Source organism: Malus sylvestris, chromosome 1 (assembly GCF_916048215.2).
Source record: "Malus sylvestris chromosome 1, drMalSylv7.2, whole genome shotgun sequence".
Taxonomy (NCBI): Eukaryota; Viridiplantae; Streptophyta; class Magnoliopsida; order Rosales; family Rosaceae; genus Malus; species Malus sylvestris.
The window spans coordinates 1,083,118-1,102,871 of NC_062260.1; the positions used below are offsets into that span (position 1 = coordinate 1,083,118).

Here is a 19,754-nt window from a genome sequence, read left to right on the forward strand (position 1 = left end):
AACCTTATCTTAGCTTATCTTATCCTATCATATCTTATCCTTACCCTAAACTATCCACATTCCAGCCACTTAGGAGGGTTTCTAATTAGATTAGGATGCTTAAAATGGGATTTCTAGAAGACCTTATCTTATCCTACCAAGATGACACCTAAGAACCTTTCTAGAAGAGTTCTCATACTCAGTAGAGAATGAGTTCACTGAACGCGATCAACGAAGAGTTCTCATACTCATGTCACATGAGAACTCATGGTTGGGATAATGCAAAGTAGTCCCTTGACCTGAGGCATCTCAGTTGTCTTGTGGTTAAGTCATTGATCTTTGATTATGTCAAACGTCATTCCATTGGAGTGTCCACGACATCGTTGGGGTTAAGCCACTTAGTCATGGAGGTAAGTGAATGCGCAACAAGGGATCTCTAACCTTCAAACTGTTTGAGGGAGAATACTCTATGATATGATTAAGAATCTTTGGCCAAAGTATGAATGAGATTTAGGAAAACGTTCCAAATCACATTCAAGGTAATCATATAAGCACACGAATCACATTGTATAGTAGACATGAATAAATAAACTATCAAACTAAACAATGTGGTCAAGAGTATTGTATTAGAGAAAGACCGTATTGCATTTGTAATCCCAAACTGAATAGGTTTTCTCTACCTCTTCTGATTAGCTTGGGTAACCATGATATGCTGCAAGGTGTCACTCATGGTTTGTGGAAGCCCTAAAGGTGTTTAATCACTAAAGGGAGAATTGAAAGTAAGTTTCAATTCACAATCGATGTAAAATGGTTTTAATCGCCCACTGCCTCGCTAAAAGGAACCTAATGGATCGCACACCGTGTAAGGAGGAGATTGAAGAAACAATGGAGATGAGTAAGAATGATTAAATGGTTTAATCATTTATTTATGGCAAGGATTAATTAATATGTTAATTAATCAAACGAATAAGTTCGTTAAAGACCTCGGGATAGTTTTGGACCTTAAGGCCCAATGGGCTTCGAACGTCAAGCCCATTAACTTAAGTTGTATGACAACTTAATGAATAATGATTCACAAAGGCCCAAACAACCCAAAAATACCCCAAGGCCGGCCATAATGTTTAGGGTAGTGAACTTGGACTTATTTACAAGTTTACCACTCAAATGAATAAAGGTATAAATATGACTTTATAGCCAAAATTCATTAGGGTTTGTTTTGGAGAAAATTGGTGAGAACTTGTCTGTCCATTTCTCTCTAAAGAGGCCGGCCACCTTGGGGGTGCATCTTGCAATCCCACTACTCCAAGGTCACTCATTTCTTCTCCAATCTCTCCTTGGTGAAGAAACTTAGAGGTTCTCAATTTTGGGAACTTGGAGAAACCTATTCTTCCATCCAAATCCATAGATTTTAGATGCAAGGAATGAAGGCCCTCTCGTTGGGTGATTAGCCTTTGCTTATGCAAAGAGGAATCTACAAAGGTACAATTTCAACTCACTTTGTTTTGAGTTGAGTTTTGGTTCACCAATCTACTAGGCTTTGAATTTCATGGTTAATGTTTTGTTTTTAAGTGCATGCAAGCATGGTTCCGCCTTTAATTGTTAATTGCATGCTTATAGATGTTGCTTAAATGAACATGTTTTCACAAAATATTCCTTCAAGTGGTATCAGAGCCTAGGTCTAGTAGTTGGTGAATCCTTTTGGGTTTTGTAGTTCATAGTTTGTGATTTAAAAGTTGTAATATGTTACCAGCTTTATTCTTGTTTTTGAATGTAAATTTTGCTAGAAAATTTGCCATCTCAAATGTTGTAGATGTAGTTCATATAAGCATGAATATTGGAGCTAAAATTTGATGCCATGCTTTTGGGAATTTTCGGCCAAATACAAAGGGTGATTTTTTGGGTTCTTGTTTGACTTGTTAAAAGTGTTTTCAAGTGACTTTTGGAACCCCTATGTACCCTAGTTTGGTTATATGTTATTTCCCTAAAGTTTAAATGGTTTTGGAATGTTTTTGGGTGAAAAATGTTCATGGAAAAATTTTGGGTTTTTCATGAATGTTCTTCATTGTTCTTGACATTTTTGCCAAGAACAAAAAGGTTTGTGTTTTGATAAGGTTTGTGTTTTGATTCAAAGTTTTGATTAATTTCATAAAGTCTTTCTTTTGTGTTGGTGGGTGTGACTTATCTATCAAAAACATTTATTGAAATTTTGAAAGGTGATAGAAATGGTGATGGGTGTGTAAGAAGTACTTCTCTTACACACACACCACTTGCAAGGCTTTGTTCACACCAAACTATTTCCACTTGCATGGCTTTATGACTTAGTTGAAATTTTTTAAAAAATTTTTATGGACTCCTCTCTAAAACCGGCCCTCCCTCAAAGGGAGTGTTTTTTGGGTCTTTTATGCAATTACGTAAAGTTTTGATACTTTTGTGTATTTGCACTTTGGCCCAAAAGTTTACGTTTTTACGTTAAGGTCCAAAAACGCTAAAGGACAAATTGTTTTGCTCCTTTAATGAAGTTTTTGCATTGCTTAAATTTTGGGTTCTAGTGTAATTACATGAAGTAGTGGACTTTTGTGTCTTTACAAAGTGATCCCAAAAGTTTTGCAATATAGCCCAAAAGTTGAGGTTAATTGCTTTATAGCCCAAATGTTGTGGTTATTGCAAGATGGCCCAAATTAAGTAGAGAACAAAATTGTTTTGTCTCTTTAAATGAGAATTGGATTTTCATTTTGTTTAGCTCCATTTAAATCAATTTTATGGATACAAAAACCAAATGAAAATGTTGCATTCATTTTAATTAGTTAAAGTGTTAATTAATTAAAGGGTGATTATGAACCTAAGCCTAATATAATTGAGCTATGTGATAGGCCGTTTCAAATTTGTTTGAACCATGGGAATGTGTAGATTAATTTTGGTTGTAATTTGATTTGATCAAATGTTGTAAAAGGGCTTAAGCTCTTCTTTACTTTAAAGTAATTTGTTTTATGCAAATGTTGTAATGAGCATAAGTTCACCTTTACTTTGAAGTACTTCTTTCTTGCTTTATTTGATATGCATGAAAATGAAGTAGTTGGGTCCAACGCCCCTAATACAACACGCCTTAATGTGATTAAACGCGTAACTAAAATCAATCACCATCCCTAGACCGAGATTCAACACAAGGCTCGTGTTGAATCTAAACAAAGGTTCATAGTCATCCTAAGGCCCTAAGGCAACTATATAGTCCATTAAATGAATGCAAACCTTATGTTAGTAGTATCATATACTCTTGCTTTAAAAACCGTTTTATAAGCATAGTGGGAGTATTATATACAACTAAAACAATCATATGGACCAATAGTTGTAATAGGACCAAAATTGTTTTAATAGAGATTAAAATGTATGTTTATATGTGATGAGACCTAAAACCCTCAACCAAACCATTATTAAGTTGATAAGCGTGAGAGTGCTTTGAACACTCTTTCGTGGCCTTCCACCGTGGTAGGCTCCGATCGTTTGTGACTCGTACACCGGCTTCACCCTATAATGGGGGAGTACAAAGTGCGTGCTTATACTCAGGAGGAGTTCTATATACATACATGATGAAGTGAGGTAGGCAACGAGTTTAGCCAACATGATATAATTCTGAGGCTATGCTTGAACCCCTACACGAACTAGGCATGGTGGGAATGACTTAACTAAGTACAATGACGCCAACATGATATAATTCTGAGGCATCATTTTCTAGAGGCCAAATAAGATGGGTACTTGCAAGAGGTTGTTGCAAATGAGTAAGTGTACTCTCTCATTATTATTAACGCTAGCCAACATGATATAATTCTGAGGTGGGCTTGGTAATAGTGAGCCTCCCATACCCTACTAAGAGTTTCCTCCAAAACTCTCGAATTCCAATGAGGGATATGGAATTTGCCAAAAATAGTGGGTGGTGCTATTTGATTTAAAGACCCGAATCAAATGGCTTAAAATCAATCAATTTATATTCGTTATGTATTTATTTACCAATATATTTGCAAACGCTATCCAACACTTGACAAATAAAAACCGAATGTTTTAGTTTCCGGACTTGGTACCACAATCCCAAAGAATGTCTTAAAAGGATTGCATATGTATCTAAGTAGTCTCATCCTCACAATCTTCCTAATGATAATGTATGATTGGAAGAACATGTTAGAAAAGTCTATCATGAAGAGGACAACACAAACAACCAATGTTTATTCCTTCGTTATATGAACAAAGGAACTTACGAAGAATAGCATAAAGAAAAGGACACTTTTAGTGTTATTAGTTCTTCACTTACAAATCGTTGTATGAAGAAATAATGAGTTGTTTTGAACAACCCTTAGTCAATGCAAACACTTAGTGCTTGTTTCTTTGTTAAATGAACAAAGAACTTAAGAAGAAAGCACAAAGGCATGGACACTTAATGTGCCATGATTCTTCACTTACAAATTGTTGTATGAAGAAATGAGAGTTACTTTGAGCAACTCTTGAAAGTTTGTAATTATGTTTAGAACATAATGGTTGGTTGACAAAAATAGTCCATCAACATGGACTTATGATGATTTTGAATCATTGAGTGTTGAAGTGTTAAAACACTTCTAGAGACGGGAACTAGGCAAGGACTTCACCTTTGTGTCCCTATCCTAATTGTTCACTAAGTTTATTGTAAACTATGTAGTGTACAATAAACACATGCTCTCCAAAATGTTTGATGTGTATAACACAATTGAAATAAGTTTCAAGAGAGATAGTGGGAGTTTAGGGACCATGACTATTGTAGTCAAAGGAGAAGTCAAATGAAGAAATCGAAATAACTCCAAGGGAACAAACTTTCTTTATGAAAGGATGGACATTGGAAGGGGTATTTGCAAGAAATGTCTTGCAAGTGTCAAGAACACACCTTTCGAAGGCGTTGTAAATTGTTCTTGAATAGTTCAAAACAGTTGGTTCTTCTACTTGAATGCTTGATTCCGTATTAGTAACTATGTTTTACAATCGTTGTAAAAGTGTGGCTAATAAGAAGTAGAAGATTAATGAGAGAAGAGAAAGTACTTCACATTCGAAACGTGAATCAAATGTAGATCTCTACGAAAGCAGATGGTACTTACTTTCTCATATGAACTACCAAAGAAATTGGAAAAACATAGATTGTCTTTATATTCCAATTTTAAGGAACTAAATTCCGTCACTATGTGAAATGGATAAATGTTTTGTTTGACAAAACAATGTTCTTTATTAATCAATGATTGGATTATGGTAATCTAATTGATTGTCTCTATAGTAGAGATAATATGGTGGTGTTAACTGTTTAGAATAAAACGATGCTTAAAACCCAAAAGGTTGCAAGGTAGCGACTAATCCCAACTAAAGTTGTGATACCTCTAAAAACATAAATTACGAGTTAGTCATAGATGGATACTTAGGATCGTTAGATCCGGATCCAATGCCTTCTTGTTAAAATTGTATAGAGGCGAAATGTTTGAATCTTTATTCTTTTGGAAAGAACAAAGAATCACAAAGTTGTTGAGGTTAATTCACTTAGATTTTAGTGGCACTTGACCATAACATAATACTACTCATGTTGGATGACATTCACCGAAGATCACTCTCGGTTGGACTATAGTTTATTTTGAATAAACACAAGTCCGAATACTTTGCAAAAGGTTTCAAAGAATTCAAGAAATGTAAGTTAATGAGTAAGACGTCTAAAGTATTTACCTCCTTAGATTTGATCCAAGGAAAAGTAACACTTTAGATGAGTTTCCTTGAAAGACATTCAAGGAAAGTAGCATCATAAGATAATGTATTTCTCCATTAGGAGAAGAACGAACTCGAATAAGATTTAGTTCGTTAGTTGTTATCTATTACCCATATATAGGATATATATACTTCTAAAACAATATGATTGTAAATTAGAAGATCTTCCAAAATTTTCATAACTCCATAAGATGTAGTTGGAAAGAAAGACAAATCTCAAGCATGTTAAGATTTGGGGTTGTGTGCTAATAAGCAATATTTGTTTGATAACAATCTTGTGGGATATCCTTAAATTAACTTTTGGATATCGCTTCTATAAACCAACTAACAAATGTTGTTTTGTTGGGTAGTTCATTGTAATCCTACAATGTGATTTGCCTAAGAGCAAATGAACGAGGGATAGAACTCAAAGAATGGTTCTTTGAGAGACAAGATAATAATCAACAAATATAACAACCTAGTTCCTATACCAAAAGCTCCAAGGTAGTCGAGAAGGATTTATAAACCGTCTCAGTTGAATGGTTTGAACTTTATGACTATGTCATAAAGTTGCACCTCTTAATTCGAAAGAAATAAGAATGAAAATCCTTATGACTACATTGAGTGCATATACGATATATACTCATGGGAATGGTAAAGTACCATTTGACCCGAAATAATGAAACCTTCATAAGCTAATTGGTAGCTTAAGGTGACTACAATCAAAGAGAATGGTTGACTTTGAAGGAACCATTTTTGACGTAGTCTTAGTTTCAATTAATTCGAAGATTGCTATCTACAATTAAATGGTGATTCAATGTTTGGACATAATATAGGTTTCCAAAACCATTATTAAGATAGTCTTGATAATATATGTCTAAAACTATGAATCACAAGACATGGAAGTTGTAGAGATCCATCCATCATGGATCTTAGCAAGCTAGTGGGAGCTATAAGCGTCTTATGAGAGAAAGGTCAAATCGTTTGCTTTCTCATAAAGATGTAAATGAATCTTTTGTTTACTAGGTTTACAAAAGATTAGTGGGAGTTAATCATATTCCTAAATTTGTATATATATATATAAATATATATGTGATATGTATGAATATATATATGATATATTAATTTTGGAAATGAAAAGAATATTTCTTCGTTAAAGTTATGACTTTAAGCATTCTATAACGATAGAATGTATATGGGAGACATAGTCTATATACATGGGATGGAAATCTATATTGATGGATTTCAAGATATAATTTGATTATATCAATCCCTAATAATAGACAAAACATGCTAGGAAGTTTCTCATATGATGATAAACTTCAATTAGAAGAGCAACTCTAGTGGGACTAAGAAGTTGCTCTTCTCAAAGGGAACGTACCCTTTGACTCCCAAAGAAATAATGCGTAAATAGAATCTTTTATGCATACGCAGAAAGGTGATTTATGTATTTCATATTGTATGAAAAACATTGATATGAGTTGTACCTAGAAAGGTACAAGACGATATCAATGCAAGCCCAGGATCAGAACCATGGCAACTGTCAAGTGAGTCTTTAAGTATTTAAGAAATACTAAAGGATAGATTCCTCAAAGAATGAGGAAGAATTAGAGTAACGTAAAGGAAGCGTAAATGTATTAGATTATGAATCTAATCCATCATTGTATGTTTCTTCATTATGAATGAAGAGATAAACGGATATCTCTTTATTATGACTAAAGAGATATTTGGATGGAAACATTAAAGTAATGACTTTAGTGTGTTCCATTATGATTGCAAAATATATTGCCATAAAGAAGTTTACAACAATGTTGTTTGGGTGGGAAAGTTCATTTATGAACTCTCTATTCGGTTCCAACCAGAAAGTGTATGACACTAACGGGGCGATAGCTCAAGCCAGGGAATCAAGGTCTCATCAAGGTCCGAACTCATATGAGAGACTGAATAATGGTGACGTCGTTATTCTCAAGGTTGCTTCTATGGATAACATATAGATATCCATTGCCTAGGCCTACTATTCAGCCATTTATGAAATGACTACAGAAGAGGTATCATCACTGATGACTAAGCTGATTGGCTCTAGTGCAAGTGGGAGATTGTTGGAAATGTGCCCTAAAACCAATCATGTGATGATACTTTACGGACATTTCACATGTTACACTAATCTAGTTTAATATAAAGGGCAAAGATTATTGTTTGAGCCGTCTCATATAAATGTTATATGCTTAAACGATAATGTCCAAGGAATATGTGATTGGGAGAATGCAATCTAATGAATTTAGATTCATGAGACCATTCTTTCGTAGACACATCCTAAATGTTCCTGATCATAGGATTGCCAATTGGGCATTGACAGTCCGTCAAGATCGGTACGTGCTATGTCTTCTCTCAGGGAGAGTGACTAGTCTCGAGTCATTGATGTGTGTGACATCAAGACAAGTACGTAGGTGCTCAGTAGAGAATGAGTTCACTGAACGCGATCAACGAAGAGTTCTCATACTCATGTCACATGAGAACTCATGGTTGGGATAATGCAAAGTAGTCCTTTGACCTGAGGCATCACAGTTGTCTTGTGGTTAAGTCCTTGATCTTTGATTATGTCAAACGTCATTCCATTGGAGTGTCCACGGCATCGTTGGGGTTAAGCCACTGAGTCATGGAGGCAAGTGAATGCGCAACAAGGGATCTCTAACCTTCAAACTGTTTGAGAGAGAATACTCTATGATATGATTAAGAATCTTTGGCCAAAGTTTGAATGAGATTTAGGAAAACGTTCCAAATCACATTCAAGGTAATCATATATGCACACGAATCACATTGGATAGTAGACATGAATAAATAAACTATCAAACCAAACAATGTGGTCAAGAGTATTGTATTAGAGAAAGACCGTATTGCATTTGTAATCCCAAACTGAATAGGTTTTCTCTACCTCTTCTGATTAGCTTGGGTAACCATGATATGCTGCAAGGTGTCACTCATGGTTTGTGGAAGCCCTAAAGGTGTTTAATCACTAAAGGGAGAATTGAAAGTAAGTTTCAATTCACAATCGATGTAAAATGGTTTTAATCGCCCACTGCCTCGCTAAAAGGAACCTAATGGATCGCACACCGTGTAAAGAGGAGATTGAAGAAACAATGGAGATGAGTAAGAATGATTAAATGGTTTAATCATTTATTTATGGCAAGGATTAATTAATATGTTAATTAATCAAACGAATAAGTTCGTTAAAGACCTCGGGATTGTTTTGGACCTTAAGGCCCAATGGGCTTCGAACATCAAGCCCATTAACTTAAGTTGTATGACAACTTAATGAATAATGATTCACAAAGGCCCAATTAGTCCAAAATATCCTAATGGCCGGCCATAATGTTTAGGGTAGTGAACTTGGACTTATTTACAAGTTTGCTACTCAAATGAATAAAGGTATAAATATGACTTTATAGCCAAAATTCATTAGGGTTTGTTTTGGAGAAAATTGGTGAGAACTTGTCTCTCCATTTCTCTCTAAAGAGGCCGGCCACCTTGGGGGTGCATCTTGCAATCCCACTACTCCAAGGTCACTCATTTCTTCTCCAATCTCTCCTTGGTGAAGAGACTTAGAGGTTCTCAATTTTGGGAACTTGGAGAAACCTATTCTTTCATCCAAATCCATAGATTTTAGATGCAAGGAATGAAGGCCCTCTCTTTGGGTGATTAGCCTTTGCTTATGCAAAGAGGAATCTACAAAGGTACAATTTCAACTCACTTTGTTTTGAGTTGAGTTTTGGTTCACCAATCTACTAGGCTTTGAATTTCATGGTTAATGTTTTGTTTTTAAGTGCATGCAAGCATGGTTCCGCCTTTAATTGTTAATTGCATGCTTATAGATGTTGCTTAAATGAACATGTTTTCACAAAATATTCCTTCACTTTGATATGTGTCTCTATCATGCGTATTCCATAGTTAGGGTCCTTGATAAGAATAATTGGTTGTAATGCGTATCCCATTCAATTCAATGAATCTAGGGAAATCTGAGAGTTAATTGGTCAATCTAGTTAATTTGGGGCATTGTCATTCATGGTTTGTTGAAAGAGTAATTGGAAATTGAGTCGTATGCATATGTTTCATGTGTGGAGAAGGAACCCTCTAACTAGCCTTTCCCCCATTCTATTTCATCAAAATCGTTTTCATTAAAGTTTGTTTACAAAGTTTATGTTTTAAAAGTTAATTTCGTCCAAACCAATCCCCTTGCTTTTAAATCTTGTTTTTAGAGTCAAAACGTGTTTCTTTTAAGTCTTTTGAGTCTTTGAAGTTCTATTTTCGTCCAAATCACTTGTTAGGTCTAGAATTGAGTCTTTTTGATTGTTTCTTGCTGTTTTTAGTGTTTTAAGTTAGTTTTGAGTCTTATTTGTGTCGATTAGCACCCCTAGTTAATCCCCGGTCTAGAACGATCCCTACTTGCATCATTACTACAATTGTCATCAATAGGGTTTAATTTGTGTGTCAACATAATTTTCACATCAAATTTTGGCGCCGTTGCCGGGGATTAGCAAAGTTGCTAATCCCTTGGTTTGTTTTATTTCAATTTGTTCTATTTGTGTCCAGATTCTTATTTTGTTTCTGTTTCTTGTTTTTAGGTACTAGTTTATGACTCGGAGCTCTAATCCGGTTCGTGAACACATCTTGAACTTTGACGACGATTTTGAACGAGAGTTGAGACGAAAGAGGAAGAATCAAGAGCCTAGTGAATCAAGTTCAAATCTGGAAGCTGAAGTTGAGATTGAGCAAGAGGAACCCACGGCACAAGTGGGTGAAGTTGAGACAGTCATGGCACAAGACAATCGTACAATCAAGGAGCTCTCGGCCTCGGGATTAGACAATGCCGCACCTCTATGTATTCAATATCCGGCGGCTGCCCAAGGAAAGACCGAAGAATTCGAGTTAAAGTCAAGTTTGCTCCACCATATTCCGAAGTACCATGGGTTGTCCATGGAGGATCCTTACAAGCACTTGAAAGAGTTCGAGGTGGTGTGTTCAAGCATGACTCCAATCAATGTCGACGAGAATATATTGAAGATGAAGGCCTTTCCCTTTTCTCTCATGGAAAAGGCGAAAGATTGGTTGTATGAATTAGCTCCCGGAACGGTCACATCTTGGGAAAGCATGAAGCGAGCTTTCTTGGAGAAGTTTTTCCCAACTTCTCGAGTCATCCTCCTACGAAAAAGGATAAGTGGAATTCAACAAGAAGAAGGTGAGTCTTTTCCTACATATTATGAACGTTTTAAATCTCTTGTTGCTTCTTGTCCACAGCATCAAATGAAGGAGGAGCTTCTGCTACAATACTTCTACGAGGGACTTCTACCAATCGAACAACAAATGCTAGATGCTTCGGCGGGAGGAGCTTTGGTGGACAAGACCCCTACGGTAGCAAAGACATTGATTGCCAATCGAGCATTAAACGCTCAACAATACGAAGGTGTTGGACAAAGGAGCAACCCACAGCAACACCAAGTGAATGAGGTAAGTGCCATAACTGAACTTCAAAATCAAATGGCTAATCTTACTACTTTGCTTTCTCAGGTGGTGGAAGGTCCAAAAGTGCAAACCGTGGCAGCTTGTGGCGTATGCTCCATGCAAGGACACCCTACGGACAAATGCCCACAATTAATCGAGAATGGAGGGTGGGAGACCCTCAATGCCGTGGGATTTGGCAACCAATATCAACAAAGGAATGATCCCTTTTCTAACACCTACAATCCCAGTTGGCGTGATCATCCAAATTTCAAATGGCGAGAACCCCAACAAGGCCAACAACAAAGCACGTTTAGGCAACAACCCCCGGGTTTCTATCAAAAGTCGTTTGCACCAAATCAAACCCAAGCACAACCCGCCCAAAAAATCAGGTTCTTCTATTGATAATGATCAAATTTTTAATTTACTAACTTCTATGGCGCAGGGCATGCAGACTAGGGACAAGAAGGTGGACGAGTTGGAGAAGCAAGTGGGGCAAATTGCTGAGTTTATGGGACAGTTTCGAGACCAAGGAAGACTCCCTAGTTCAACCGTTGCAAATCCAAAAGGGGGATTCGAAACCGCCAAAGCAATTACATTGAAGAGTGGCAAACAAGTTGGAACTGAACCCCAAGCATCCAAAGCAAGTCATGAAGAGGATGAAAAGTTGCAGTTTGAGGAAAGCACACAAGAAAAACCCACGGCAAGGAGGGAACCACCTTTGCCGCAGCCATCTTGCACTTCCAACCCATATAATTCGGCCAAGGTAAGTTCAATTCCAACTTCTCCTAGTTCTATTCCACTAAACGTGCCTTTTCCTGGCAGGTTGAAGCAATCCAAGAAGGAGGAGAACGAGAAAGACATTTTGGAGACGTTTCGGAAAGTGCAAGTCAATATACCTCTTCTTGACGCCATTAAGCAAGTACCAAGGTACGCCAAGTTTTTGAAGGAATTATGCACAACAAGAAGGAGAATTTCAAACAAAGAGGTGGTCCAGGTAAGTGAGAATGTGTCCGCTGTTCTGCAAAGAAAACTATCTCCTAAATGCAAAGATCCAGGTAGCTTTACAATTCCATGTGTTATAGGCAATACTAAATTTGAACATGCTATGTTAGATCTAGGAGCTTCAATTAACGTCATGCCATACTCAATATATGCATCCATGAACTTAGGAGAACTTAAAAACGGTGGTGTTATAATTCAATTAGCCGATCGTTCTAATGCATATCTAAAAGGAGTTTTGGAAGATGTGTTGGTGCAGGTAGATAACTTGATATTTCCAGCGGATTTCTATGTCTTAGAGATGGAGGACTCACCAAATGTCACCCCATTGCCAATTCTACTTGGGAGGCCCTTCATGAAAACAGCACGCACCAAGATCGATGTGTTCAAAGGGACATTGACAATGGAATTTGATGGGGAGATTATTAACTTTAACATTTCTGAAGCTATGAAATTTCCTAAAGATGATCATTCTTGTTTTTCTATTGATATATTGGATGAATTGGCGCAGGATTATCTTGACATGTTGGAAGACGATCCACTCGAAACGACAATTGCACAAGGACTTGGCACAAAACCCAATCTGGCCGTACCTAAGGAGGACCATGCCGAGCTTGTGGCTACCTTGGAATCATTACCACAACATCATGGTAAGCCTTCTAACCCAATTCCAATTCCCGTTTCCACTAATACGTTGTTACCTTCTGTGATTCAGGCCCCCGTTCTTGAGCTTAAACCATTGCCGGATCATTTAAAGTATGCATTCTTGGGAGAGAAAGAGACGTTGCCCGTCATTGTCTCTTCATCACTCACGGCATTAGAGGAAGAAAAGTTGATTCGAGTGTTGAAAGAGCACAAAACAGCCATTGGATGGACATTGGCCGATATTAAGGGAATTAGCCCTACAACATGCATGCATCGCATATTTCTAGAGGAGGGGGCTAAACCAACTCGAGAGGCTCAACGCCGGCTCAACCCTCCGATGATGGAAGTCGTGAAAAAGGAGATTATAAAGCTTCTCGATTGTGAAGTAATTTATCCAATTTCGGATAGCCGTTGGGTCTCACCGGTTCAAGTTGTCCCAAAGAAGTCCGGAGTCACTGTGATGAAGAATGCCGAGGATGAGCTTGTGCCAACCCGTATTCAAACAGGTTGGAGAGTATCCATTAACTATAGGAAGCTCAACAACACCACAAGGAAGGACCACTTTCCACTACCATTCATCGATCAAATGTTAGAAAGGTTAGCCGGTCATTCTTTTTATTGTTTTCTTGACGGTTATTCGGGATACAATCAAAGTGCCCATTTGGTACTTTTGCTTACCGGCGCATGCCATTCGGATTATGCAATGCACCGGCCACGTTCCAACGATGTATGGTAAGTATCTTTTCCGATTTTATTGAGAACATTATTGAAGTATTCATGGATGATTTTAGTGTCTTTGGCGATTCGTTTGATGGGTGCTTGGAAAATCTCACATTAATCTTAAAACGATGCGTTAAAACGAACCTTGTTTTAAATTGGGAAAAGTGTCACTTTATGGTAAAACAAGGCATCGTTTTAGGGCATATCGTTTCTGAAAGGGGAATTGAAGTTGATAAATCGAAAATAGATCTTGTTGATAGGAGCATATTTATGCGACTTAGTATGTTTGTTTTCGTGCATTTATGTTCTTAGTTCTTAGTTATGTTAGTAGTTTAAGCCATTTTTGTGTGTTTGTAGGTTCTATGGGCCAAGGATGCAAGAAATGCATTTTCAAGCATTTTGGAGCATTTTTGGGCCAAGATTGGATGGTGCAAACATGGAGACATGAGGATGGACGAATTTGAAGTCAAATGAGGCTAGGAACATGCTAAAAATGTGGTGAAACAAATACAAAGTGCAAGAAGGGATAGGTTTCTAGAAGGATTGGCCAAAACTTCACTCAAAAACCTCAATGCCGTGGCTTTTACTTCAAAGCAACTAGAAATTTGAGTGGATGATGCAATGCTTAGCTCACCATGACATGTGAGTGGATGACTCAAAACCTACCCCAACAACAATTCTCCACCATTGCCGTGAGTTTACCTACCCATTCCACCAGAAATTTATGCTTAAACAAGTCCATCCTCTCCCTATAAATACCATGCAGCAACCTCATTCAATTCATCCAGAAATTAACCATTCTCCAAGCCTTTCCTTGCCTCTCCTACATATCTAAACCCCTTCCCATCCATTCCTCCAAATAACCAACCCTTCAACATCATTCCAACCTTGTTGTTGCGGCAAGGAGAAGGAGAAAAGTCCTTGGACGCGCTTGCTATCCAACATGGATCGTTGGAACGTTTAGGTGCTTTATTCCCTTTGTTTTTCAATGTTTTATCTTTGTTTTGTAATAATGAGGAACTAAACTCCCCTTGGCTAGGGGGGATTCGAAACCATGTTAATGCTTGCAATATGATTTGATTACTTTTAATTGCGTTTCATAAATTATGAATTCGATTTACTTATCTATTTGATTGATAACATGTTTATGTATGTTGATTAGGGATGCATACTTAGTTTGCATGCATAAATATGATGCTAGAGTATAAGGGAATTTCACCTAATCGTTATGAACTTATATTCATAAGTAGTAAAAGTCGCTAGTCATGATTGTGTTAAGTAAATCCTTGGCAAGAGTAACATGCGTATTCCATAGTTATGAATGCCTCGTCAATGCTTATGATTTCCATTGAACTTAATGATCTTTGATATGTGTCTCTATCATGCGTATTCCATAGTTAGGGTCCTTGATAAGAATAATTTGGTTGTAATGCGTATTCCATTCAATTCAATGAATCTAGGGAAATCTGAGAATTAATTTATGCAATTCATGGTTAATTTGGGGCGTTGAGAATTAATAAGTTATTGAAATGTAATTGGAATTCATTTTGTATGCAAGCAAGACATGTGTGGAGAAGAACCCCTTAGCTAGCCTTCCATTATCCATTCAACCCAAATTTGTTTAAAATCTATTTAAGTTTTTAGTTTATTCGTTTTTACTTTCAACTTCACCAAACTCAAATCCCCCTTTTACTTTCTTGTTTTAAAATCTTTTGTTTACATTTTTAACTTTGTTTCTTTTTGTTTTTGAGTCAGTTTAGAGGTTTTAGCAAGCCCTCCTAATCCCCGGTTTAGAACGATCCCTACTTACATACTTTGCTACAATTGTCAAAAGAGGGTTTAATTTGTGTGCTTATATTATTCGCATCACTTGTACGCTACTTACCCTCTCCAACTTCGGTAAGAGAGGTTCGTTCTTTTCTTGGCCACGCAGGATTTTATAGGCGATTCATCAAGGATTTTTCAAAGATTTCTACAGCCCTATGCCGACTTCTCCAAAAGGATGTGACTTTCGACTTCAACGAGGAATGTGAAAAGGCGTTCAAACACCTCAAAGAGATGCTCACTTCGGCCCCCATCATTCGGCCACCAGATTGGAGCATCCCCTTCGAGCTTATGTGCGATGCGTCCGATTATGGTCTAGGCGCTGTTTTGGGACAAAGGAAGGACAAACAGCCACACGTCATATATTATGCCTCTCGGACCTTGAACGATGCTCAATTGAACTATTCCACAACGGAAAAAGAACTTCTTGCTGTTGTTTTTGCTTTAGATAAGTTTCGTTCTTATTTACTTGGTACTAAAGTCATAATTTACACTGATCATGCAGCGTTGAAGTACTTGCTCACGAAGAATGAGGCTAAACCAAGGCTTATTCGATGGATGCTTCTTCTCCAAGAGTTCGACATCGAAATCCGAGACAAGAAAGGAAGTGAGAACGTTATGGCTGATCACTTGAGCCGTTTGGTGCATGAAGAAGAGGTTGTGCCGATCCCAGAGACATTCCCGGACGAGCAATTGATGTCCATTGAGGTTAGTATGCCATGGTATGCGGATTTAGTTAATTATTTAGCATCTAAAGTCATTCCAAGTGAGTTCAATAAAAACCAACATGATAAACTTAAGTATGATGCACGAAATTATGTGTGGGATGATCCTTATTTATGGAAATATTGCTCCGATCAAATCATTCGTAGGTGTGTGCATGATTCTGAAATTCAGTCTATTTTAAACTTTTGTCACACTTATGCATGTGGAGGTCACTTTGGCACTCAAAGGACTGCACGTAAAGTACTTGAATGTGGTTTTTATTAGCCTACTATGTTTAAGGATGCTAGAACTTTTTGCATTGCATGTGATCGTTGTCAACGAACTGGAAGTATAGGACCAAAAGACCAAATGCCGCAAAGTCCCATTTTTAATGTTGAAATTTTTGATGTGTGGGGCATAGATTTCATGGGTCCTTTTCCTTCCTCTCATGGTTTTGTTTATATTCTACTTGCGGTTGATTATGTTTCGAAATGGGTGGAAGCAAGAGCCACCCGTACTAATGATTCTAAAGTGGTTGCAGATTTTGTTAAGACTAACATTTTTGCAAGGTTTGGAATGCCGCGGGTACTTATAAGTGATGGGGGTTCCCATTTCTGCAATCGCACAATTGAAGCGCTACTCAAGAAATATGGTGTCACGCATAAGGTGGCAACACCTTATCATCCTCAAACAAGTGGACAAGCGGAGGTGTCAAATAGAGAAATCAAGTAGATTTTGGAGAAGACTGTAGGGCCAAACCGGAAAGATTGGAGCTTGCGCTTAAATGATGCATTATGGGCGTATCGTACGGCCTACAAAACACCAATTGGAATGTCCCCATTTCGGCTCATTTATGGGAAACCATGCCATCTTCCGGTTGAATTGGAGCATAAAGCACATTGGGCCATCAAAACCTTTAATATGGACATTGATGCCGCAGGTCTTCATAGGAAACTTCAATTGAACGAGCTTGAGGAAGTTAGGAATGAAGCTTACGAGAACTCTCGTATTTACAAGGAGAAAACGAAGGCATTCCACGACCGGATGATTCGGAGCAAGACGTTCTCTATCGGGCAGAAAGTGCTACTTTTCAATTCTCGCCTTCGGTTATTTCCAGGTAAGTTGCGTTCTAAGTGGATTGGACCTTTTATTGTTACTAATGTTTTTTCGCATGGTGCAGTTCAAATTCAAAGTCTGAAGACGCAACAAGAGTTCAAAGTCAATGGACATCGTTTGAAGCCATATGTCACACCTTTTGAGGAGGAGACCGTGGAGGAAGTCAACCTCCTACCCGTGGGCCCTATTCAAGCTTGATTGGAAGCATCGTCCGGCTGGAAGATGTTAAAGCAAGCGCTTCTTGGGAGGCAACCCATGCAAATAAAGAGGACCTAGAAAGCTCCAGCATCATAATCAGATTTGCGTTTCTAAACCCTACTCTTTATTGCTTTTACTTTGCCATATTTGTCATGTTTGCTAGTTGTGTTATTTGCTTGTTTTTGTGTGAGTCTATGTTTGAAACATTGAGGACAATGTTTGGTTTAAGTGTGGGGGGGTAAACAAAGTGTTTTTATGTCAAAATTCGTAGGATTTTACCACCTAACATTTCAAAGGTTGTTTTTCATTGTTTTAAAGTGTTTTTAGAATGTTTTCATGTGTTTTGATGTGGCTTTACCAGAAAATCCGAAAGTTCAAGAAAAAATAGAAAAAGTTTTGAAAAAAACCCAAAAAGAGTCGTTTTAAAGTTGTTTTTGTGTGTTTGTGTCTTAGAGTACTTTCCAACACAATGATGAGGATTGGTTTTTAATTGCATGACCGTTAAAGAAAGTTACAAACATGGATGGAAGTTTGATATGCTCTTTTGTTTATGCTTGATCATCATTGTTGTCTACGAATTCACATGTAATCACAAAGAAAAAAATCAGTTTTTGTAACATGCTTGAAGGAAGTAACTCAAACTAACGCTACAACCCTATAAGACTTGAGCCTAAACGTTTATTTGGAGAGTTAAAATCTGTGCATTCTTTGTTTTCTAAAGTCATTGCATGATCTCATTATTCTTTGCTTGGTTGCTACTTAGAAGGCGTTTCATCACTTAGAACCAAACACTAGAACTCATGCTCATTTCATTCAAAACATGTTATTGATTTGCATAACACATATTCAAGATTAAGTTGTGTAGTGTCCACCATAGCCCAAAAGCCGTATATCCCTATTCCATTATGTTTTGTAGGTGTTAACCCCGTTGAGCCTCGTGTAGCCTATTTTCCTTGTTAAACCACATTGCCTTACCTAGCCTAGATTAGGACCATCCACACCCTTGTTCTTAAAACGTAGTAAAGCATAACGCAAGATGAATTCCTTTGGATCATTGTTGGCAGAAAACAAGTGTGGGGGAAGTGAGTTTTGTTGTGGGTGTGCCAAAGTCTTGAATGAGGCACGAAAAAGAAAAGAAAAGAAAAAAGAAAAAGAAAAAAATTCAAGGAAAAGAAAAAGAAAAAAGAAAAAGTTGTGAAAAGAATGAAAAGGAGTTGAAAAGATGTGAAAAAGAGTTCTTAAGTGTTGTTTGTTGAAGGAAGGGTCCAAAACAGTGAATTCGGCCCTAATTGTTGTTGAATCTTCCCTTTGTGTTTAAAAGTTAATTTCTGCATGCTAATGGGAATTCTGAGTATGATTTCATTATTTTGCTTACTATTGCTTTAAGAACGTTTGTTTTCCATATCCGTCTTTGTTAGCCAATACCTTAAGCCCCGTTATAACCCTTGACTTTAATCTTGAGTGTTGTGTATTTCAATTTGTGGAGTTTGAAATTGGTTTGAGCATATGGTGTCCTTGGTTCTCGCATCTAAGTAGTAGCATTCCATTCATGAGATCATATCGATAAACATGCTTATTAACTCCGAAAAGTGCTTCTTTGTCATACATATATGTGAGCATCCGTTTTTATTTTTACATCAATCTTCTCACATATAACGAGTGTAGGATGTGTGGTCAGAAAATCTGAGCGAAAATAGAGTGCATATCTAGTGAGGAATTGAGGGATTCTCTAAGGCATGTTACTACATTCAAAACATTGTTTTAATTGATTAAATGTGAGCTAGTACGTGATGACTATGATTAAGTATGTGCTCTAGAGTAGGGATGGCTAAAATCTATGAAAGTGGTGGTCTTTGGCGTGTCATGTACCATTGGGAATCCCTGAGGTGATTGTTGGAAGGTTTAGGTTATGTTTTGTTTCATTGTTTTGCTCGAGGACTAGCAAAAGCTAAGTGTGGGGGAATTTGATAGGAGCATATTTATGCGCCTTAGTTAGTTAGTTAGTTCTTATGCATTTATGTTGTGTTTTCTTAGTTAAGTTAATCTTTTAAGCTATTTTTATGTGTTTTCAGGTGTTAGAGACAAAGTAAGCAAAAGGATGCAATTTGGAGCGTTTTGGAGCAAACTTGGGCTAAAATGGAGTTCATGCACATGAAGCACAAGGGATGGACGAATTTGAGGAATTGGTGAACCTAGGAAGGCATTTCAAAGTTGAAGAATTGAAGATACAAAGTCTCCTAGTTGAAGAAGGAAATGGCTTGAATGAAGGATTCCTAAATGAATTGGGATTCCTAATCAAGGTAGGAGTCCTAATTGAAGATGGATTCCTAGAT

General features: G+C 37.3%; 1 pseudogene; it reads left to right on the forward strand.

The window, feature by feature from the left end:
- Positions 1 to 11,722: 11,722 nt before the first annotated feature.
- LOC126629024 (uncharacterized) lies at positions 11,723 to 17,809 on the forward strand (annotated as a pseudogene).
- Positions 17,810 to 19,754: the final 1,945 nt, after the last annotated feature.